Genomic DNA, 16,096 nt, shown 5'->3' with positions numbered 1-16,096 from the left:
GTGTACAATGCCTCAGGAATCAAGCCGTAAGCCAAAGTTCTCCTCCGCCCAACATCACCTTTGGGAACATGTTTTGAGGCTATCTTGCCTTTTCTTCAGACTCGAAACACGTTCACAATTGTGCATTCACCAAAGGAAGGAAAGAACTTTGGCTTACGGCTTAATTCTTCATGCATCATACACCTTCCACAAGGGGTCCAGTCCATCTCCCCATGCTGGTGGCCAAGTCTGGGAGTCCACTTTGACTGACGGTTTCCTGGCACACATTATGTACATGCCCATCTGCCCTCCCACATTTTGTGAGTGCAATTTTTTTATTTTATTCAATAAATTCATTATGGGTTAATGCTTCACTATGTAGTGCCTCAAAAGAGTCGAGGTTCACTTATCTGCTTCCCTAAAAATGTATGGAAAAACAGAGTTTCCCCCTATTTTTAAAAAAAATACTGGGACATTAAAGGCATAAGAGCGTAACAAATGTTAAGGTGAAAAATTCAAAATTTTAATTGTGTCATATTTGTTTACAAAAAGTAGAAAAATATATTAGTTCTCAAAAAAGTACAATGCACGATTAAAATGAATGGGGTACATATTCTCGCCCACCATATTTATACATAACATCTATTCAATGTTTATCAAGAGAGTTAAATCAACATAATGTTTATCAAGAGAGTTGCATTAACATAACCAACGCGTTTTGGAGTTCTCTTGACTCCTTCCTCAGGGATGTTTTTTTTGCAGGTAATGTAGGTAGTCTACAAAATAAAAGTCATGTTAAAACCATTCATAAAACTATACAAACTTTCTGGTGACTCCTATAGCACTAGATGGAGTTAGGATGCAGTACTTACAATGTCCTCAAGCCCATGACCCAATGCTGGTCAAATTAGTTAAAACCATGAAAGAAACAGAAAAGTGCCAGCCAGGCTAACATGCATAGAAAGGCCAAGCAGAAATTGAAGGGTGGAGTGTGAAGAGATCTCCGGGAACAGATCGAGAGGGTCTCCAACTAAGTACACACTGGGATCAAATGGCATCACTGAAGGGAAGGTCAAAAATCAACATGGTATCAGTATAGTAAGTATATATATCCAAACAACGTGGAAAAGTACTTAAGTGACCTATAGTCCCATCAGACTATATACCTATGATTGAAAAAGGGAGTACAGTAGGAACAATAGGAGAAATAGTGACCTCTCTGTGACGGCATGCTTAGCCGAGAGACAGCCAACCAGCATGCGGAGGTCCAACCATCCCTCCACAGGGCCAATGCTGACCTATCTGTCGCCGAGCAAAGACCGGAAGGGGTAACCCGAGCTTTCAGATGTGGATGGTGGACGAAACAGTCCTCCCGAACAGGAAAGGGAGGGCGGAGGTGGTTTCACACATTGCCTTTTATTTTGTGGACTGTACCTACATTACCTGCAAAAAAAACAATCCCTGAGGAAGGTGTCGAGAACTCCGAAACATGTCGGAAATCTTGATGTAACTGTCTTGATAAACACTGAATAGATGTATGTATAAAAATGGTGCGGGAATATGTACCTCATCCCTTTTACTCATGCATTGAAAGGGGAGTTATGGTCTGGAGAAACCTCTCTGACACCTCCATCCCTAAATATTGCAAAAAAAGAGGGAAGATAGCCCTGGGACTTTGAATGTGGTGAGAGAGATTAGGCACACGTACACAATAAATGCAATAAAATTAATTTATTGATCACAGAAGCTGTATAAACAAATGGGAACAGCAATAATTGTGCATTACCCGGCATAGTGGCCTAGTTAACAGCATAAGTAAAAAACAAATACAAAATTCACTGCAATTCATTTATACACCCATAAAAAGTAGCAAGATCCATAATAAATTGCTAAAACCAATAGATACATATACATCATCTAAAATGTAAAAATACACATGCATGAATTGAGGCAGTGTATAAACATGATATAACCAACTACGGATACCCAGCAGAATGGGCGTGCGGGTGGCATCGATGGTGCCCTACGCGTTTCGAGAGTCTCTTCTCGCTCTTAAGGGGCAGATGCATACTAGGTGTATCTATAACAAAAATGTTCAAATAGTGAATATGTGTAGATGACTAATGGATCGGGGCAGAAGGGATGGTTGGCAAGGGAGGTCAGTGGCATAAAGACCTCATACTCACCACTTGACCTGTCTGGATCGCCAAAACACTGGGTGTCAGGATGGCGGCAAAGAGCAATGCCGTACGGGGGCTGAGGGGGCGTGGCTACCAGAGACTGCAGCAGAAAAAGATCAGGACGCACGACACAGACTGCAGGAAAGCATCTGGTCTGTGGTCTGGATGTGTCCATGAACATATCTAAAAAAAGGGATGCAACTCTCTTGATAAACATGCATGTGTATTTTTACATTTTAGATGATGTATAGGTATCTATTGGTTTTAGCAATTTATTACGGATCTTGCTACTTTTTATGGGTGTATAAATGAATTGCAGTGAATTTGTATTTGTTTTTTACTTATGCTGTTAACTAGGCCACTATGCCGGGTAACGCACAATTATTGCTGTTCCCATTTGTTTATACAGCTTCTGTGATCAATAACTTAATTGTATTGCATTTATTGTGTACATGTGCCTAATCTCTCTCACCTCTTTCAAAGTCCCAGAGCTATCTTCTCTCTTTTTTAATTGTGCATTGCACTTTTTTGAGACCTAATTTATTTATTTCAGGTACTTATATAGCGCTGTCAATTTACACAGCGCTTTACATATACTGGAAACCGGAGTACCCGGAGGAAACCCATGCAGGCACAGGGAGAACATGCAAACTCCAGGCAGGTAGTGTCGTGGTTGGGATTCAAACCAGTGACCCTTCTTACTGCTAGGCGAGAGTGTTACCACTACACCACTGTGCCGCCCTAATATGCTTTTCTACTTTTTGTAAACAAATATAACACAAATAAAATTTAGAATTTTAACGTTAACATTTGTTACTCTCTTCTGCCTTTAAAGTCCCATAATTATTTCAAAAAATAGGGGGAGACTCTGTTTTTCCACTAGGGAGTGTCTGCACCATGTCTTTTCTCTTATAGTCTCTTCCATATGGGGTCACCCCCATAGTTAGAACGGTTGTCTCTTAATTAGGTTTGGGCAACCCACACTGATCTATTTGCGGATTCACTCAATGGCTTCTTGTATTCACTGTTTATTTTTGGCCATTTAATGTACTGTAGCACTAACTCACGGTGGAGCTGCTGGTTTAAGCGGGTCTGTTACCTTCCCTCCGCTTCCCTCTGTTTCACCGGTACCGGGTCTAGGGTTTCGTTGAGTTTACTTCTGGATGACACATGCACCAACACTGGAGTACGTTTTCAATGCTTTATTAAACAAACGACTTAGGAAGTAGTAGGAAGGAGGTAGAAAGGAAACTCGCAGAAGAAACTCAAATATTCTCTGAAAGGGTTCTCTTGGCAAAAGGTCTTGGTATAATTCAAATACTATTTGAAATGTGCTCCCCTTGTGGGACACACTCCTTGCTCGTCTGGATAGGCCTCTCTCACCGGTCTAGCAGCCAGTACGCAGCACAAATCAAAGTCTCTGCCACAGACTTGTTTGGGAATAAAATCCGTACGATCCTCTGCCACAGGATGTATAGATTTGCTGTAGTGAAAGTCAGTCACAGTGCTTGAACCTTTAAGCCGAGCCGGCAACACTATGGTGTATAGTTACTTTTGGATACGTCCTCCAACCGAGTCACCAGGCCCCTCTATAGACCAGCACGCTGCGTGGTCCTCCCCTTGGATCTCCTCGGTTGTCCAGCTTCGTCACACAGGACCGAAAGCTCAGGACCATTCCTCGGCTGCGGTGGCAGGCTCCAGACAAGCCTCTGGACCCACCCCTGCGCCGCTGTATCGTGGGCCTCCCAGACGGAGGACCACGAGGTAGCTCCTTAACGCATACCTGTCGGCCAGGAGGGCCAGCAGGTGGCTGTAAAAACGAACCCCAAAATATGGCATCTGTCCCATAAATACCCTCGCCCAGAATGCAACTCAGAGGACCACCTCCACCGAGCGTGCCTCCGGGACAGAGGAGCATCCATACGCTTCAACATGTTGCCTTTCCAACCCTGACCAGTGGTAACAGCAACACCCACCGGTCAGCACGGAAACACCCACAACGTCAGCCAAGCTTGAACAGAGGCGAACTTTTAACCTTCCTAACACACAATTTACTAAATTTACCTAACATGCGATAGATTGCAAATCTACCAGCGCTACAGTACAATTACCTTTCGCCATAAATTGTCAAAGTATAGCATTAATTTTACTATTTCTCTGATCGATTACACAGACATTTCTGGTTATATGATGCGCTGAGGTTTCACACACACACAATATATGATGTCTACCACGAGCTGAAGTGGCTGAAGGTCCAGCATTCAGATCAAACCCGGAGCTCATCCCCAATAACCAACACTTCACAAGTACATTAGAAAAAACTTTACTTACATTAAAATGGTTGTAAACCCTCGTGTTTTTTCACCTTAATGCATCCTATGCATTAAGGTGAAAAAACTTCTGTCACTAAGCAGCCCCCCAGTCCCCCCATTTTACTCACCTGAGCCAGTTCGTTCCCCCGCCGGAGATGCGCTCTACCTCTCTGCCCGGGGTTCTCAGCTTTTGATTGGATAGATTGATAGCAGCGCAGCCATTGACTGTCAATCAAATCCAATGACGTGGGCGCCGTACAGATTTCCAATAAAGATTATCTAGATGCATGATTAGACCCGTTGGGGTCTCTATTGGAGGTGAGAGGCTAGAGCACACTGGGTGTGGATTTGAAAGTGGTCTGCAAGTTTTCATCATGTTTATTTTTTCTCTGCACTTGGACACTTTTTTCCTCCCTTCCCTTTTGCACTATTTTGCACAGTTGAAGAGAATTTTTTTTGCATTTTTTGTGTATTTATACAGCTTTATTTTTGCACCAAAGTGATTGGACTATCACTGTTTTTTGAACTTCATTAAATTTATAATTGCATTTGCACTGTGATTGAATTCATGTACCTTTTGAATATATGCACTTTAGATATATGTTTGTATGATATCCTCTTTGGTCCTATAGAAATTGCACCTTAATATATGTGTAGCACCCTGATGTTCAGGCAAGGTTGCTAGTAAATTTACCTGCCAGGTATAGTTGCCTTGGCCAATTGATAGGAGATCAATTGATTCCACCCTAATTCTGGAAATGCTGCACTTCTCTCTTCTGTCACTATATGGCCGGGTATCTGGTGGCATTAGATAAGACAAGGGCATTGCAAGGACAGATTAGGAATAGATGGGGTATCTCAGCCAATGGGCAGGGATCTTCTTGGGTCCCTTGGCCTGCTGGGAGAGCCTATTTATTTGGGTGAGGTCAGGTGATCAGGGTTCGGTGTCACCTGGACGGCTGTCTGGGTGGACGTGTGTTGTATGGCCTGGGCTGCTAGGCCAGAGCCTGAGGCCTATCCCGGGGACATCTGGCTGCTAGGCTGTCTGAGGGCCTATAAAGCAGCAGGGGAGCAGAGCAGGGTTGGGACTGCGTTTTGCAGTCCAACCAGAAGTGCCGATTCTGCCGACCGGAGAACTTGCCGTGGTCAGAGGTAGAGGGGAAGCTGTCGCCACTAAGGGACCATCCACCTTGTTACCAGGGACCACCGTGAGTACCTGAAGCAAGTACCAGAGCAGTATTCTCACCAACCGATGACGGTGAAGAATTGGGAAACTTCAGCAGATGTCAAGCCAGGGACCCAGCCAGTGGAGGTGACGCTTGCAGAGCAGTCTTGTGTGCCAAGCCAGGGACCGAGCAGGCCAGTGGGGTGAAGCTTGAGGAGTATCTGTGAGTGCCAAGCTTGGGACCCAGCAGGGAGACGAGGGTGGCACTTGAGGAAGATACTCAGTGAGAAGATTGGAAGAGCTCAGGAGATCCAGTGGCAGTGGATCGGCGGGTCTAAGTGATAGACTGGGAGCTCAGTTGAGTGAAGATCTAAAGAGGAGATTGTAGAAGAAGTGAAAGAGTTCATTACAACCTGTGTTAGAAACTGTTCAAGATTGTTGTCATAGGAGACAGCATGTCTACACATGCAGACGTGGTGTCCAGCTGGGTGCCTTTCCCTGCATGGCTGTCTACCTTTAGAGGTCTCAGAGTCTGCCAATTAACATTGCATCTACTAAAGGGTGTCCTGGCCCTAACCCTCTCTCCCACAGTTCTGTTTAAGAGACAATAAATCCCTTTGCATTCAAGAATTGTCTGGCGCCCATTAATCTACCTTGCATTGCACCCACCATGCCTCGTAACCCACTCTACACAGAAGGTTGTCAGCTGTCCCTAACTCTGGAGGTCATCATTAGGCCTAGAGAGGTCCGGGACTTGGCTACATTTGTTTTCTATGAGTGTACATATATAGTGCTGCTTCATTTTATTGCTACCATTCTATGGGTACACATTATATTAGGATCCAGACTGGGAGGGAATATCGGCATCAATGGACACAGAACAGAAATGGGAATTCATCAAAGTTACTGTATGTAAACTCACTGCAAAGTATATTTCTATGGGCAATAAGTTTAAAAGGCTAAAAATAAAACCTACGTGGCTCACGGCCAAAGTTAAAATGGTTATAAAGAAAAAAAGAAAGAAAGAGCTTTTAAAAAATATAAAAATGAAGGAACGCTATTATCGTTAAAATGTTACAAAGAATATAACAGAATATGTAAAAAGGAAATCAAGGACGCAAAAATTCAAAATGAGCGGCAGATTGCAAAAGATAGTAGGACAAACCCCCAAAAATTCTTCAAATATATTAATAGTAAAAAGGTCAGATCTGAGCATGTAGGCCCTTTACAAAATAATCCAGAGTGGGTGACTGGGGACAAAGAAAAGGAAAATGTATTAAATACATTCTTCAGCTCTGTCTATACAAAGGAGTATGGGGGAGCTCATGTCCATAATGGGGGTGGTAGTGACACAGCCCCAAATGATCCACAATGGCTCAAAAGTTATATGGTTCACAAATATTTAGCCCGGGTTCACACCTATGCGCATTAGATGCGGCTTACACCGCATCTAATTCGCAGGACATTTTAAAATACATTCATATGAATGCATCTGGTTCACATATGTGCGTTGCATTCGCACTGCGCATTGCACAAAAAACGTGTGCGTTTTCTGGACATTGCGGTGCGAATTACGAGCCCCTTATCTTCTATGGGAACGCATCTGCTTCACAGATGCATTGCGTTCTGAACATGGATTTTCTACTTCTCCTCACTACACCTCCCCCTCTACCCCCCTCTCCCTGCTCACTGATCCTGAGCTAAAATGCAGTGATTCCTTTGAACAGGAGATTTTTTTCTCCCCAGTGAAACCTGAGCTTCAATTAACACTGCACATGTGTGAAACCGGGCTCAGACAATAAAGGTGCATAAAGCACCTGGACCAGAGGACATCCACCCACGGATCCTAAAAGAATTGAGCTCTATCATTTCAAGGCCATTGTTTCTCATTTTTAGGGACTCGTTAATGACTGAAATGGTACCATTGGATTGGCGTAGGGCCAATGTGGTGCCCATATTTAAAAAGCCTTTACCAAGTAACTATAGACCTGTTAGTTTACCTTCTATAGTCAGGAAGATACCGGAGAGTTTAATAAAAGACCACATAGACGAGTTCTTGCTGGAAAAAATGATTTTAAGCAACAGACAGCATGGATTCATGAAAGACAGAAGTTGTCAAACAAATCTGATTTCTTTTTATGAGGAGGTAAGTAAAACCTTGGACAGAGAGGTGGCTGTGGACGTTGTATACTTGGACAGAGAGGTGGCTGTGGATGTGGTATACTTGGACAGAGGGGTGGCTGTGGACGTTGTATACTTGGACAGAGGGGTGGCTGTGGACGTGGTATACTTGGACAGAAAGGTGGCTGTGGACGTTGTATACTTGGTCCTAGGGGTGGCTGTGGACGTGGTATACCTGGATTTTGCAAAAGCGCTTGGCAGAGTTCCCCACACACGGCTCATGTGTAGGGATGAGCCGAACACCCCCCGGTTCGGTTCGCACCAGAACTTGCGAACAGACCAAAACTTTGCACGAACGTTAGAACCCCATTGAAGTCTATGGGACTCGAACATTCAAAATCAAAAGTGCTCATTTTAAAGGCTAATTTGCATGGCATTGTCCTAAAAAGTGTTTGGGGACCTGGGTCCTGCCCCAGGGGACATGGATCAATGCAAAAAAAAGTTTTAAAAACGGCTGTTTTTTTCGGGAGCAGTGATTTAATTAATGCTTAAAGTCAAACAATAAAAGTATAATATTCCTTTAAATTTCGTACCTGGGGGGTGTCTATAGTATGCCTGGAAAGGGGCTCATGTTTCCCATGTTTAGAACAGTCTGACAGCAAAATGACATTTCAAAGGAAAAAAAGTCATTTAAAACTACTCGCGGCTATTAATGAATTGTCGATCCGACAATACACATAAAAGTTCATTGATAAAAACTGCATGGGATTTCCCCACAGGGGAACCCTGAACCAAAATTTAAAAAAAAACTGGCATGGGGGTCCCCCTAAATTCCATACCAGGCCTTCAGGTCTGGTATGGATATTAAGGGGAACCCCGCGCCAAAATTTAAAAAAAAAACGACGTAGGGTTCCCCCTCAAAATTCATACCAGACCCTTCAGGTCTGGTATGGATTTTAAGGGGAACCCCGCGCCAAAATTAAAAAAAAAATGGCGTGGGGTCCCCCCAAAAATCCATACCAGACCCTTATCTGAGCACGCAACCTGGCAGGCCGCAGGAAAAGAGGGGGGACGAGAGAGCGGCCCCCTCCTGAACCGTACCAGGCCACATGCCCTCAACATTGGGAGGGTGCTTTGGGGTAGCGGCCCCAAAGCACCTTGTCCCCATGTTGATGAGGACAAGGGCCTCATCCCCACAACCCTTGGCCGGTGGTTGTGGGGGTCTGCGGGCGGGGGGCTTATCGGAATCTGGAAGCCCCCTTTAACAAGGGGACTCCCAGATCCCGGCCCCCCCCTGTGTGAAATGGTAAGGTAAGTAAAAGTACCCCTTCCATTTCACAAAAAAACTGTCAAAAATGTTCAAAATGACAAGAGACAGTTTTTGACAATTCCTTTATTTAAAGTCTTCTTTTTTCCATCTATCTTCTTTCTTCTTTCTTCTATTTTCCTTCGGTTTCTTCCTCCATCTTCATCTTCCTCTGATCCTCTGCTTCTTTCTCCGGTGTTCTCGTCCGGCATCTTCCTCCACGGCGTCTCCTTCTCTTCATCTTCTTCTCTTCATCTTCTTCTCTTCATCTTCTTTTCGGGCCGCTCTGCATCCATGATTGGATGGGAGGCTCCCGCTGTGTGACGCTTCTCTCCTTATCTTTTTCTCTTCATCTTCTTCTCTTCATCTTCTTATCATCTTCATCAGCGTCACACAGCGCGAGCCTCCCATCCAATCATGGATGCAGAGCGGCCCGAAAAGAAGATGAAGAGAAGAAGATGAAGAGAAGAAGATGAAGAGAAGGAGACGCCGCGGAGGAAGATGCCGGGTGAGAACACCGCAGAAAGAAGCAGAGAATTGGAGGAAGAAGAAGATGGAGGAAGAAACCGAAGGAAGATAGAAGAAAGAAGATGGAAAAAAGAAGACTTTAAATAAAGGAATTGTCAAAAACTGTCTCTTGTCATTTTTAACATTTTTGAGTTTTTTTGTGAAATGGTAGAGGTACTTTTGTACCCCTTTACCATTTCACACGGGGGGGGGCAGGATCTGGGGGTCCCCTTGTTAACGGGGGCTTCCAGATTTTGATAAGCCCCCCCGCCCGCACACCCCCACAACCACCAGCCAAGGGTTGTGGGGATGAGACCCTTGTCCTCATCAACATGGGGACAAGGTGCTTTGGGGCCGCTACCCCAAAGCACCTTCCCAATGTTGAGGGCATGTGGCCTGGTACGGTTTAGGAGGGGGGGCGCTCTCTCGTCCCCCCTCTTTTCCTGCGGCCTGCCTGGTTGCGTGCTCGGATAAGGGTCTGGTATGGATTTTTGGGGGGACCCCACGCCAATTTTTTTTTTTATTTTGGCGCGGGGTTCCCCTTTTGAGGGGGACCCCTACGTCATTTTTTTTTTCTAATTTTGGCGCGGGGTTCCCCTTAATATCCATACCAGACCTGAAGGGCCTGGTATGGAATTTAGGGGAACCCCCACGCCAGTTTTTTTTTTTAATTTTGGTTCGGGGTTCCCCTGTGGGGAATTCTCATGCCATTTTTATCAATGAACTTTTATGTGTATTGTCGGACCGGCAATTCATTATAGCCGCAAGTAGTTTTAAATGACTTTTTTTCCTTTGAAATGTCATTTTGCTGTCAGACTGTTCTAAACACAGAAAACATGCACCCCTTTACAGGCATACTATAGACACCCCCCAGGTACAAAATTTAAAGGAATATTACACTTTTATCGTTTGACTTTAAGCATTATTAAAATCACTGCTCCTGAAAAACGGACGTTTTTAAAACTTTTTTTTGCATTGATCCATGTCCCCTGGGGCAGGACCCAGGTCCCCAAACACTTTTTATGACAATAACTTGCATATAAGCCTTTAAAATTAGCAGTTTTGATTTCACCCATAGACTTTTAAAGGGTGTTCCGCGGCTTTCGAATTTGCCGCGAACACCCCAAATTGTTCGTTGTTCAGCGAACTGGCGAACAGCCGATGTTCGAGTTGAACATGAGTTCGACTCGAACTCGAAGCTCATCCCTACTCATGTGTAAGGTAAAGTCTACAGGCTTGGAAAGATCAATCTGTAAATGGATAGAAAACTGGCTAAAAGACAGGATTCAGAGAGTAGTGGTTAATGATTCTTACTCTGAATGGTCTAAGGTTATCAGTGGTGTACCCCAAGGTTCAGTGCTGGGACCCTTTTACATTTCAGTCTTTGCAGATGACACTAAGCTATGCAGTGGAATAACGTCTTTACAGGATGTCTCCAACTTACAAGCCGCCCTCAATGCACTGTCTAATTGGGCAACTAAGTGGCAGATGAGGTTTTAATGTTGAAGAATGTAAAGTTATGCACTTGGGGGCTAAGAATATCCATGCATCACACATACTAGGGGGAGCACAACTGGGGGGATCCATAGTGAAGAAAGATCTGGGGGTTTTGGTAGACCATAAGCTCAATAATAGCATGCAATGCCAAGCTGCGGTTTCCAAAGCGAGCACATACCTTTCTCATATAAGAGAGGTATGGACTCCAGAGAGAGAGATATTATTTTGCCCCTGTACAAATTTAGTAAGACCTCATCTGGAATATGCAGTTCGGTTTTGGGCACCAGTTCTCAAAAAGGATATCGGGGAACTGGAGAAAGTGCAGAGAAGGGCAACCAAACTGAAAAGAGGCATGGAGGAGCTCAGCTATGAGGAAAGTTTAGATTAACTGAATTTTTTCTCTCCTGAGAAGAAGAGATTAAGGGGGGATATGATCAACATGTAAAAATACAAAAGGGGTCCATATAGTGAACTTGGTGTAGAGTTATTCAATTTAAGGTCCTGGGTTGATCCAGGGTAAATCCAATTGCCTCTCGGGGGATCAGGAAGGATTTTTTCCCCTGCTAAAACAAATTGGAGCATGCTTTGCTGGAGTTCTTTGCCTTCCTCTGGATCAACCGTGGGTGAAGGATTGTGTATATGAGATTGTATTTTTTTTGGTTAAACTAGATGGACTAGTGTCTTTTTTCAACCTGACTAACTATGTAATTATAAAAGTGATCCAATAGAATTATATCGGTGATCCATTCTATCGGGACACATTATATTAGGATCCATTATAAAAGTGATCCAATAGAATTCTATTGGTGATCCATTATATTAGGATCCATTATAAAAAGAGATCCCACAGAATTCTTTTGGCAATCCATTCTATGGGGACACATTATATTAGGATCCATTTTAAAAGTGATCCAATAGAAAACTATTGGTCATCCATTCTATGGGGACACATTATATTGGGGATACATTCCAGTTCTATTAATCATACATTATTATAGTAATATTATTATATTAGTGGATCCCATTTTTTCTTTCACTAGTAATAAATCTCAGCATCATTTCTTCATATGTTTCCTCTGAGATTTTTACATCGATTTTCATCTCTTTCTATTTGTAGATCTATTATTAATTCGTATTTATTAACACAATAAAATATCTTGCCTGAACATTCCACCTATTGCATCCCTTCTCCCTGTGAAATCACTGGTTTCTGGGCAGAGTTCTCAAGTCCCCCAGTTCCCCCCACATATCTTTATACAACCTTTATATACATATAACCCAGCATGGAGAGGCTCAGTGAAGGTGGTGGTGAAGGTGTGGAGGTGTCGGATCGGGTCACACAGATCATAAAAGGAGATCCGCCCGGCCTCATAATCCAGATATATCCTGACTCTGTTACTGGAGATATTGGTGGGTAAATGAATCTTCTTACTCTCATGTATCACTGAATACTGATTATCATGACTATACAAACCCCAGGACATGTTATTACATCCAATCAGTGATGGCTCTCCTCTCCTGTCTATACTAGGGTAACACATCCCAACTGTCCATCTCTCTGATACTCCGACATCCACTTCCCAGTAATGTCTCCCTAAGGAGAAACTCCGACTGCTCAACACCTGAGCACAACCCAGAAATCTCTCTGGTGTTTTGGGGCGATTTTGGTTTATATCTGACCTGGATACAGTTTTCCTGTCATCAGATATATGGAGATAATTATGAGCTGTGTTTACATCCAGTAATATGTCTGCAGCTTCCTGTATATAGAAGTATACATTTACCTCTGTTATTATATCAGATAAACCTGTGTGTAAGACTCCAGCCACATCCAGACCCCCTCCATCATGGAGGAGCTTCTCATGTCTCTCTCTGTCCTCATTATCTCCATCCTCAGTATCACACAAGTCACCTGTGTCTGATTCCTGTAAGACAGTCAGTGGATCCGTCATGTTACACAGCTCCTCAATGTGACGCATCTTCCTGGACAGCTCCTCCTTCTTTATTTCCAGATCCCGGATGGAGATGGAGACCCTCTCAGCCTGCTCGGAGATTTCCCTCAGGACTCTCTTCTCCAGGTCTTCCAGACGTCTCCTGAGATCTGTAAACAGGACAGTGACTCTCTCGGTGTCACCAGCTGCTTTTTCTTCTACTTTCCTCCTGTGTTCCTGCAGACTCTGGACTCTTTCCTCCGTCTCCTTTCTCTTTGTCAGAAGTTCCTGCAGAACTTTCCTCAGTTTCTCCCTCTTCTTCTCAGAAGCCTCATCCAGCATCTCCACCTGATGTCCTCGATGTTCTCCAGCCAAACTGCAGGACACACAGATACAGGTCTCATCCTCAGTGCAGTAATACTCCAGGATCTTCTTATGGACGGAGCATTTCCTGCTCTCCATGGACAAGGTGGGGTCACATAAGATGTGTTCTGGGGACTTTTTGTGGGCTCTCAGGTGTTTATCACACAGAGAAACCTCACAGTGCAGACAGGATCTAACAGCAGGTACAGGATAGTCCACACAGTGAGTACAGAAGACCCCGGACTCCTCCTGATCTGGCTGAGCAGACAGGTAATTCTCCACTATGTTACGTAGTGTTATGTTCCTGTGCAGTGCAGGCCGATCCTGAGACTTCTCTCTACATTCAGGACAGGAATATCCTCCAGACCCCTCCTGTGTATCCAACACACGATCAATACAGACCCGGCAGAAGTTATGTCCACATCTCAGCATTACAGGATCTGTATAAATGTTCAGACAGACAGAACATTCCAGCTCAGCTCGCAGACCTGCAGACGCCATCGCTGACAGTAGAGAAATGAAACTGAAAGTCTCTGACATCGGAGAGGAATGCAGTTGGGAGGGGTCACATCCTCCTACACTAGGCTGGGCCTGAGCAGTAGGGAGGGGTGTTCCGTCAGATTAGGCCGACCCGTCAGATTTTGTAACAGAAGTGACGTTCCATCAGGGCCATCTTGGTACACCCCACACTCGGCCACACTAAGCCTACAGTCTGAAATCTCCAAGTGGACATCTTTTTACACCCATCTTGCATTTCACACTTATTTTTACCACTAAACTGAGCTTATATTGTGAAATACAGTATTTAGAAGTCTGTGACACTGTTTTGATGTTGAATTTTAAAAGCAGCGGTCTTCTGTCAGATTAGCAAACGTGTGAGATCAGCAGGCTTGCTGCTGCTTTTAAAATTCAACATCAAAACAGTGTCACAGACTTTTAAATAGTGTATTTCACGATATAAGCATAGTTTAGTGGTAAAAATATGTGTGAAATGCAAGATTTCGGTGGGTGTAAAAAGATGTACACTTGGAGACTTCAGACTGTAGGCTTAGTGTGGGCGAGTGCGGGGTGTACCAAGATGGCTGTGACGTTGCGTTACGAAATCTGAGGGGTCACCTAATCTGATGGAACAGGGGAACAAAGTACAGAGGGGGGGGGGTGTTTCTGCAGTAGTGAAGATAATCACACCTCCCTACTTTAGAAGAGAGAGAAAGAGGGAACAATTGTTCTTTTCTACAAAATGATATGTGGTTGGTCACTGAGCTGTACTGTCTCAGCACAATTACAAGCACGGCTCATAGACTTTAGAAGACACAAACCCAAACAATAATTCATAATCAGAGGTTAAACAGTTGTAACGCTATCGTAACCAGCCCTGGCACATTTGGATCTACTGATGCCCAATAGGTACATGTGAATGTCCCAGACCCACTTACTTGGCGATAAATAGGGATGGGCCGAACGGACCCCTGTTCGGTTCATACCAGAACTTTTGAACACCGCAAAAGTTCGGACCCGAATAACGAACCCCATTTAAGTCAATGGGACCCGAACATCAAAAATCAAAAGTGCCCATTTTGAAGGCTTATCTGCAAGTAATTGAGCATACAATGGTTATAGGGTTCTGGGTCCTGCCCTGGGGGGACATGTATCAATAAAAAGAAAGTTTGTGAAAAACATCATTTTTAAATGAGCAGTGATTTTTTTATTTTTAAAGTGAAAGCATAAAAATGAAAAATTCCTTCCAGTATAGTGCCTGGGGGCACCTGTAAAGTGGCAGATCTGTATCATGTCTAGAATCTGCTGCAGCAATAATTGCATTTCTAAAGCCAAAAAAAATGTCATTTTCCCTACAAGCTGCCTTTATTTTGCTCAGCAACAGCTGGGGAGCCAGTGTGTATGATGAGGCCACAATGTAGTGCACTGGGAACAAGATTAGAGATTTTTTGGATACATTCTGGTGTCACTTTAACTTTGGATAGAAGTAACGGGTGCGTAAAAATTACTCTTTGGGTGTCGGGGACGCCTTCCCACCGTAACTCTATAGAGGTACTCTTAATGAAAGCAAGAATTGAACTCGCTGTAAAAAATTGCAATGATATGCACCTGTCAAACAGGTGCTGAAAAAATGGTCTTTGGGTGTTAATTGTACCCATGAAACAGGGCCGGACTGGCCTACCGGGATACCGTGAAATTTCCCGGTAGGCCGCCTGCCCTGGGGCTGCTTTGAGTGGCGACTGCAGCGCTCCCCTCCCTCTGTCCTCCGGCGCTCATATGTAAGGGAGCTGGGTCTGTGTGCAAGGTCCCGCCCCCCTAGACCGGCTCGTGTGATAGTAGATTGAATCAGTGTTCCGCCTATCACACGAGCCGGTCTAGGGGGGCGGGACCTTGCACACAGACCCAGCTCCGTGACATACGAGTGCCGGAGGACAGAGGGAGGAGAGCACTGTGTTATCCAGAAAATGGTGAGGCTGATATTAGTGGGCACAGAGGCTGCAATTGGTGGACACAGAGGCTGCAATTAGTGGGCACAGAGGCTGCAATTGGTGGGCAGAGAGGCTGCAATTGGTGGGCAGAGAGGCTGCAATTGGTGGGCAGAGAGGCTGCAATTGGTGGGCACACAGAGGCTGCAATTAGTGGGCACAGAGGCTGCAATTGGTGGGCAGACAGGCTGCAATTGGTGGGCACACAGAGGCTGCAATTGGTAGGCACAAAGGCTGCAGTGGTGGGCATAC

General features: G+C 44.4%; 1 pseudogene; it reads right to left on the bottom strand.

The window, feature by feature from the left end:
* Positions 1 to 10,007: 10,007 nt before the first annotated feature.
* Positions 10,008 to 13,972, bottom strand: LOC141133689 (E3 ubiquitin-protein ligase TRIM39-like; annotated as a pseudogene).
* Between the last annotated feature and the right edge of the window lie 2,124 nt (positions 13,973 to 16,096).

The sequence above is a fragment of the Aquarana catesbeiana genome, linkage group LG03 (assembly GCF_042186555.1).
Source record: "Aquarana catesbeiana isolate 2022-GZ linkage group LG03, ASM4218655v1, whole genome shotgun sequence".
NCBI classification, from domain to species: Eukaryota; Metazoa; Chordata; class Amphibia; order Anura; family Ranidae; genus Aquarana; species Aquarana catesbeiana.
Note: the sequence above shows the minus strand (reverse complement) of the source record. Positions and strands in the feature narration are given on the sequence as shown.